Consider the following 8,928-nt stretch of genomic DNA (forward strand, 5'->3'; position numbering starts at 1 on the left):
TGGTGTTGGCCTCCTAGAGGAGTGTGGGAGCAAAAGACACCCAGGAAGCAAATACTTCTCTGCTTCACCTCTTCACATAGGAAAGGGCTCAGAGGAGCAGCCCAAGCCTCCCTGGAGAATAAAAGAGGCCTTCCCTAGATGCACAGACAGAAACCTGGCCCTGAATCATAGATGCTTAGACCGTTCAAGCCTGTAAGACCAAATGATACACAGGCTGGGAAGTGAACTTCTTGAATTTCATTGAAATAGCACCTTACTTTTCATTGACATTTATTAAAAAATAATATACATAGGTCCAAGGAAATAATCCCCTGCCAGCCTAGTGTTTGAAAGAAAAACTACCCATGTAGCAAATCCCAAGCATTAAGGGAGAATTAGACTCTCACGGCCTGTCCTCAACACTAAAGCTTTTCTCTTTTCTCTTTTTCCATCCTGGAAAAGATCAAATTCCTGATGTCTGGTCCTTTCTCTTACTCCACTGCAAGGGGTTACCCCAGGCCAGATTCCTGATGTCTGGTCCTTTCTCTTACTCCACTGCAAGGGGCTACCCCAGGCACCACTATAGTTAGCCTTGTTGTCCCCTGCCAACCCCTGTGGGCAAGGGCGGTACACTTCCCAGCCCTAGGTCCTGATTATAAATTTAAAAGAGATGCTCCCACAATGACCAGATGCACCCCAATCATTTCCTGAAATGTTCTCGTTCTCTCTCTCTCTCTCTCTCTCTCTCTCTCTCTCTCTCTCTCTCTCTCTCTCTCTCTCTCTCATCAGCTCTTCCCACTTTTAAAGGCACACTACACACAAAAAATGCAACCATGCATGCAGTCCTCAACAGCGGCCATTCAGCTACACTTAGCTCATTCCCAAGGCTCTCTGCAATGGTATGGAAACAGCCTTACATGAATCCATTCAGGAAACGAAAGTCTTACCCTCTCCCTTCTAATGGTTTCTGAACCATGAAGTCCTTGTCAGTGGCAGTGCTGCAAGTCGGGGGCTGAGAAGCCAATGGGGCCCCATCTGGGGGGCTCCTCTATTTAATGTCCACAACATTTACCAACTTCATCCCCAGTTCCATTCAGTAACTGATATAAGGATGAGTACCTTGGAAGCCCAAATCTGGTTGATCAAGTAAGTATCCACAAACAAACAAAGAGAAAATATTGCTCTGTCCATAAAGTGAATGTGATGGGCTCACTGTTCTATACCATGAGTTGTTTTTCCAATTATGGGACTGGATCTGGCACACACACATCCTGGTTACCTCTTGTAACTAATGACCATTTTCCAGACCAGGAATAAATCTATGTAATGAAATAGAACAGATTTAGGTAGCCCTTATAAAAGATAAACCCATAGGGCTTGACTTCCTAAATATGATGCTCTAAAGGGAGGAGCTAAATTAAATCAAACTTCTGACATACTTGTGCAGGGAGGAACCAGCTAAATCTTATTCTCAAGTTTGGGAGTAATGTGAACAGATAAGGGTTGGAGAACAGAATCCTAATGGAGTGGGTGGAGCTATTGAGAAGATATGTCTGGTCTAAAAGTAGAGGGAAGAACCAATCAGGGAAGAAGTAGACAGTTGTGACATTCCCAATGAAAATGAAGCTTTGACAAATAAAGATAAATCTGATTTTTCTGAGCAACCCATGAGGGAAGGGTATAGAAAAACAGGTAAGAAGGGGATAAAGAAGATACAGGATGCAGTAAGGAACAAACTTCTCAGTGAGGAATACTGTGGGAATCCAGTTAGATAAGCAGGAGAAATTTTAAAAAATGACTCTAGAGTTGGACCTAAAGCTAACCAATAGCAGATTCCATTCAGCTATAGCAAAATTCTGGAAAAAGTAAAACCCTTTGCCCCAGCTCCATGTAATTACCAGGCCACTTGGCACCACTCCTACTCTACCTCATCCCACCTTCAGATAGGCTGTCAAGTACACCCAGAACTGTGGGCTGATTACCATTTGACTTATTCCCTCACCACCACATTTCTGCCCACATGGAGTCCAGGTCTCCCACCTGCCTAGGTTCTTGAAGACCAAGAAATCTGAGTAGGTAAGCCAGGCTCTCTTTTTGTAGGGGAGTAGTGCAAATTTTATTATAATTCTGCCCATCTCCAAATTGTAAGGGCTCCTGGACCTAGAGACCTAGATTTCAATCCTGGCCTTGAGACCTAAGTTGTGTGACCACAGGCAAATCAGAACCACCCAGAATTTCAGTTGCCTCCTCTAGAAAACTCAGGTGCTGGATTAGTTCATCTCTAAATGATGGAATGAGAACTCTTGTTACAGCATCAGCAGAAGGAGGGTCAAAATCTGCCTGTGATACAATCTTCAACTTTGGTTTAAGTCCCCTCCCTCTCCCCCCAGTTTCATCATCTTTAAAATGAGACAATTTGATTAGATGGCTTTTGAAGTCCCTTTCCTCTCTACATATGGCTCTGTTCCTTCTGGCTCTAACATCCTGTGATTCGAAACTCTTCCTAGGTCTTGAAACTCAAGACTGAAAATGATTCGAAGGATTCTGTTTTATTTGCCCATTCCCATTTTGGTGGTGTTGTACTAGTACAATGGCCTCACAAGAAATTCTAAATTCAGTTCTGTCAGGTGCCCAGTACTATCCTAGCCTCTGGGGAATATTGCGTTTTCATGGATATTGTCTAACATATTCCAACTTAAGAGCATTCTGACTCTCAGTTTTCAATTGTGAATGTTGGTGATATGAGTATTTTCTTCCTGTTTGCCAGAAGCAGCAGAGTCCGCACTGTCTTTTCAGTCAGTTTGTCAATGAATATTAATTCAGCACCTACTATGTGCCAGGCACTGGGCTCAGTGCTGGGGATAAAGAAAGGCAGAAGACAGTACCTCCTTTCTTGGAGTTCACAGTCTAAGTAAATAACTTACAAACAAGGCTGTACACACAAACTACATACAGAATAAATTGGAGATTATCGATAGAGGGAAGGCATCAGCATTAGGAGGGATCAGGAAAGTCTTCTTACAGAAGATAAGACTTTAGCTGAGACTTGAAGAAAGACAGGGATAATATTTCACACATGGGGGACAGCCAGTAAAAATGTCGGAGCGCCCACTGACTGACCTCTGCTCCAGCATACTTGTTAGGGCAGAGGGTGGTGACTGGGAGCAGTGAAAAGAAGTCAAGGCCAAGCCTTGCACAAATCTCTTCAATATATTAAATAGAAGCATGTGAAAGGTGTTAAGTCATACTCATTGTCAGTGTGAATTATTTTAATGACATCCCTATAGAATCACAGATTTAAAGTTAAAGGGCACTCCAGAGTCCGCTAGTCCAATGGTATCCAAACTCAAATAGAAATAGATCCCAGATGGCCAAATGTTGACTTAAAACCCCCACAAATTTAACATAATATATGTGGTATTATATCAGTATTTACTTATTTTTTTAATGAAAGTTTGACAGTTTTATTCACAAAATATAAGCAAGCATCATGTTCTTCTCTTAAATGAAAATGTTCTCTTCAAATATGTTTAATCAAGAGGGGAAGGTTTTTTAGGGGGAAGTGGAGGAAGAAGGAAAAAGAACTGATTATAAAACACCTTTCAATGAACACATCTTTAAAATGTATAATGAAAACCAGTATTTATACAAAGATTTTTTTGAGATAAAGTTCAGCAATAAAAGTAAAAAGGAATCAGTTTAGACTGAACATATATCTTTATTTATTTTTGTTAAACATTTCCTGATTACATTTAAAACTGGCTCAGGCTCACGTGGGGCAGGCCTGATCCAGTCCATCCCCATCATTTTACAGATTAAAATGTTGAGACCCATATTGGTTAAGTAGGTTATTCAAGGTCACATAGGTACTAAATGGCAAAGTTTGGCCTGGGAATTCAGGTTGTCTGACTCCAAATCCAACATAGTTTCCATTGGACCATGTTCCTAGTCCCACTAAAAACAAACAAACAAACCAACAAAGCCAATTACTTTAAAGCTTCCTGAAGGAATGTATGTTTTTGCTTGGAGGAAATGGCAGTGAGAAGGCTTATAATTTTGAAGGCCCCACAGTGTAATAATTTAGACAAACGAAAAGTAGCGTAAGAACCTTTGAGTACCTGAGGGATCCAGGGATGTGGGCAGTAGAAGTTGACAGCAAAAGGCCCAAAGAGGTGGAAGAAAATAAGATTCACCTACTTTTCAGTTTTCTCCAGGACTGTGGTGTCCTCATGTTCCTCAACTCCCCTCTTTGGTATGGGTGCTGATTTAAGATGAGAGAATCCAAGTTAGCACAGAAGAACATGAAATGAAAAACGGGAATTGGTGCTCCCTGTCTTTCGTTTAATTGAATTTTTATTGATGCCTTTGGTTTTTATGTTGCCTAGATTCCTTCCTGTTTCTTTTACCCTCCCTCTTTCCCAGAAAGCCATCCCGGTTAAAAAAAAGAATTTTGGAGCTACCTGTCTGTACATGAGTACCACTTTCTATTTAAAGGGATCCAGAGGAAACTAGGTGATGAAGTGGAAAAAGTTCCAGGCCTGGAGTCAGGAAGACCTGAGTTCAAATCCAGCCTCAGATACTTCCTAACTGTGTGACCCTGGATAAGTCACTTAACCCTGTTTGCCTCAATTTCCTCATCTGTAAGATGAGCTGGAGAAGAAAATAGCAAATCACTCCAGTATCTTTGCCAAGAAAACCCCAAATGGGGTCCCAAAGAGTCAGACACGACTGAAAAACAACTAAACAACAGAGAGGACACTATAGAAATCACTGTGGGGTTGGGGGTGGGAGTGGATCAAAAAGCTGCCTGGAGAAACCTACCTGGGAGCGGAAGGGTCTGAAAATGGATGAGGAGCAAAAGAAGATACAAAAGCATCTGGTCACAAAGAGCAAAAAGGAAGTAGGAGGAGGGGAAACACCCCATCAAAAAAGGAAAGAGGTCAGCAGATAGTACCTGCTATAAAACAGGGGAAACTCTAAGAGGCTTGAGGAGGACAAGGAGGGATGAGAAAAGCTGAGGACAGAAGTTGAGGCAGGAGGGTTTGATGGAGGTAAAAGAATTATTCCTTAATTTTCTCAATAGTAAAAGGGGCAAGAACAGAAGCTCTATTGTTGTGAGGATGAAGGTAAAAAGTATGGTGAAAGGATGTGGGAGGAGAGAGTTAGGATGGGGAAGGGGACTAAATAGATATATCTTATTTATCATTATTGCTCCTGCACAACCTAGACCACCTCTAGAAGAGGAGGAGGCAGTGGGATTGCTTACCCAAAGGCTTTTGGACCAGACTTGTAATTTCATTTTTATTGGGAAGTTTCTCCCTAAACCTAATAAAGTCTGAACCTATTCTACAACTTACAACTGCAGAATTGGGGGCACAGAAAAGTTAAGTGACTTGTCCTGGCAGGGTCTCACAGACAGTATGTGCCAGAAGTGGACTTTGACCCCATATTTCCTGGTTCTGAGGAAGGCATTGTCTCAACTGGTCCAGAGTTCCTCTTCTCTGTTAGCTCTCTGCCTTTCCCTAGGTTGTCTCAATAGATCCTTCCAAGAACTCAGTGAGATAGTTTACCCCATGTTTATAGACAGGGGAAACTGAGGCTCAGAGGAACTCAGGAAATCCTTTACTAAGGAAGTGGAGGAGGTTGTAACCTACTTAGATGAAATCTTTGGACATATTGATGTTCTAGTGGTATTCATGTCAACCAGTGTAAAGGAAACAAGGAGAAGAGGATACTATTTTTAAGAAAAGAAAAGAAAAGCTAGGGGTCAAATGGGAACATCAGAAATTGCTAAGAATTTTAGCCAAGCAAAGAGGTGGGCACTCTGGGGGTAACAACAGGTAGGGGAGGCTGAGCAGGGAGTGAAAGAGACCCCCAAACTGGGCACTCTCTTTATTTGAATCCTCTGGAAATGTTTGGCACTAGTATGAAGGAGACGGGAAAAGCTAGAGAACTACTAAAGCTAGAGAACTAGAGACCATGGTCTCTGGTCTCTAAGCCCCATCTTTACACCCAAGTGAAACCCCCACCTCTACCACCCAGGCTCTCCACACTATGCAACTACATTTCTCCCAAAGTCCTGGGCCTTTGGAAAGAATGCATTATTCCCCAAAGGAAGGATAGCTTACTGAGAGGAGCTGACAATTGCCTCCCACGACCCTCCAGATCCTTGGTTTCCAGGGCCTAGGGGCCTGCCAGGGGTAAGGCAAGTCTTTTCCATACTTTCTCCATTCGTTGCTGGCTTGCCTAGCCCCAAGGCTACCAGCTGCCTGCCTGTCTGTGCAAACAAATGCTCATTTGACCTCAGGCTTCCAGATAGAGCCTTCCTGGTACTTTATCTAAACAAAGACACCCACCTTTATTTAATTGTTTAAATATACAAGACCTTTACTCCTCAACAGCCACTAATGCAGGATCCTCATACCCATTTTGCAGATAAAAAAACTGTCTCACTTCTTTCAGGCTCAGCTCAGGTGTCATTTCTTAGTGGAAGCCTGACAAGTTACAACCTTTCTGTGTCTCAGCCTCTTTGTAAAATGTAGCATGCTTTGTAAACCTTAAAATCCTATGTCCATATTAGCATACTATAACAATAATATTACTATAATGATAATTTGAGTTGGTTGGACTAGATGACCGCTAAGTATCCTTCCAACTTGAGATCTATGACCCTATGATATCTAGGATATGATCCTAGGACAGGGTATTGTCTAGCCTTTGTAGAGAAGGAACTAAGATGTGTTGACTAGGCCTTAGTCCCAGGGTGTCAAATTTATAGTGTGCATGCAGCCTTCCAGATGTTTAGTTAACAATATTTAATTAAAAGAGAAAAGGAGGTTCAGAAGAGGACACAGACAATCAAGAAGTGTTGGTTCTACTGTGTAAAACTGTATACATGCACACATATAATTTGTGGCATATATATTTTTTTTAAAAGTACAAGGTGTAAATGATAAAATAATTTTATTTGCAGTCCTCTTTTTTATTGTTCATTTGTATATGAAAATGTTTGTCAAATACTCAATAAAAAAAGAAAAATTTAAAACTTTAAAAGAGAAAGCTACCATACTAGACTGTAGTCCACTACCTTCTCTACTTTCAACATGTCACTCTCAATAGTAACATCCAGTGTCTCAGTTTCTCTCCTTTGCGTCATGTTGCTTATCCCCAGCCCACAACACAAGCCTTATTCAGGACTCCAAAATTGGAGGTTTCCACTTTGGTCCTGCTCTCCTGGTTTTGAGCACCCCTCTTGCTGTGATTGGCAGACATGGGCCAGTCCCAAGAGAAAAGCTTGAGACTGGGGCCCCAAGCACAGGTAGAAGGCTAGATTTTCTGCTGAGTTCTTTAATGGTCTCATGGAACGGCTCTGAAAGCCCACAGCTCCTACCTACAAGGCAAAGACCAATTTTCTGATGAAAAAAAGTCCTATTGGGCCTTAGGTATACAAGAAAAACCCAATGTAAATGGCCACCTAAAACACAAACATATTATTTCTGCACGTCAGATGATAGGGCAAGGCTGTGTGTGTGTGTGTGTGTGTGTGTGTGTGTGTGTGTGTGTGTGTGTGTGAAGAGAGAACAAATTATTTCATTGGTATAGGAATTTCTGAGTGAAGAACTTCTGCCAGTCTGTACCTGCCTCGTAGGTTCTAGGTGCTGCAGTGGATAGAGTGGCAGCCCTGGAGTCAGGAAGATCTCAGTTCAAATACAGCCTCTTGGCCCTAGACAAATCTCTTAACTCTGTTTGCCTCAGTTTCTCATCTGGAAAATGAGCTGGAGAAGTAAGTGGCAAACCATTCCAATATCTTTGCCAAGACAACCCCAAATGAGGTCACAGAGTCAGACATGAGTAAAAAATGATTGAACCTGCCCTGAATCTTAAAGTCTTAGAGAGTACCTAGGGGAGCTTACTTAGACAGGGTCACATAACCAATAGGTAGTATAAGCAGGAAACAGGACCAAGATCCGGATCTTCCCGACGCTAAGGCCAGTTCTCTGTCAACTACATACGCTATGCTGCCTCTCATGAAGGTGGAGGCTTTGTGTTTGTGTGTTGAGGTCAGGGAGGGAGGTGGGGATTCATATGGCATGAATATTGTAGAGCTACTTTTATCAGGATTCATTTCCCCCGGAAGCTGCCCATTATTGTAACAAGTGGGGCAGCCACTGTCCCACCACTTTACTGGTTGAATCCATCAGTTGCCCCAAGTCTTCCCACTTATTCAACTGTTGGCCTTTGTTCAGGCTGTCAAATAATAGTCAGCTGTGCTCTTAGTTTTCCTGATGTGTGAACACATCCACTGGGAATTCACAAAGACAACCAAGTAATTAATTTCGTATAGGTCACTAAACACCTTTGCCTGATAACTCTGTCTTTCCTAGTTGTGAATGATGCTGACCTACCATAAATAAGGCATGTGTGATAGGTTGTTTTCCCAGTAGTGGGGATCATTTTGTTCTGATCTGTCCATACTCCCCTCACTCACATCCTCTAGTTTTCACTATTTGAATTTAGAAAGCATGTATTGGAGAGGTAATGTGGCTTGATGGAAAAACATTGGATTTGGAGTCAAAGGAAGTGGGTTTGAACCTGGACTCTGCTTGGGATAAATCACTTTATGTCTCCAGGCTTCAATTTCTTCATCTGTAACATGAGGGGGTCTGGCCTTAATGTTCTCTGAGGTCCCTTCCCACTCAAAATCATAATAGCTAACATTTATGTGTTTACTATGTGCCAGGCACTGTGCTAAGTGCTTTACAATCATTATCTAATTTGATCCTGGAAACAACTCAAAGGTAGGTGCCATTATTATCCCCATTTTACAGATGTGAAAACTGAGGCAAAAGGAAGGTAAGTGATTTGCCTCTGGGTTACACAGCTAGTAAGTGGTTTTTTTGGTAGGATTTGAAATGAAGTCCTTCTGACTCTAGGCTCAGCACTTTATCC

This window comes from Notamacropus eugenii, chromosome 3 (assembly GCF_028372415.1).
Source record: "Notamacropus eugenii isolate mMacEug1 chromosome 3, mMacEug1.pri_v2, whole genome shotgun sequence".
Taxonomy (NCBI): domain Eukaryota; kingdom Metazoa; phylum Chordata; class Mammalia; order Diprotodontia; family Macropodidae; genus Notamacropus; species Notamacropus eugenii.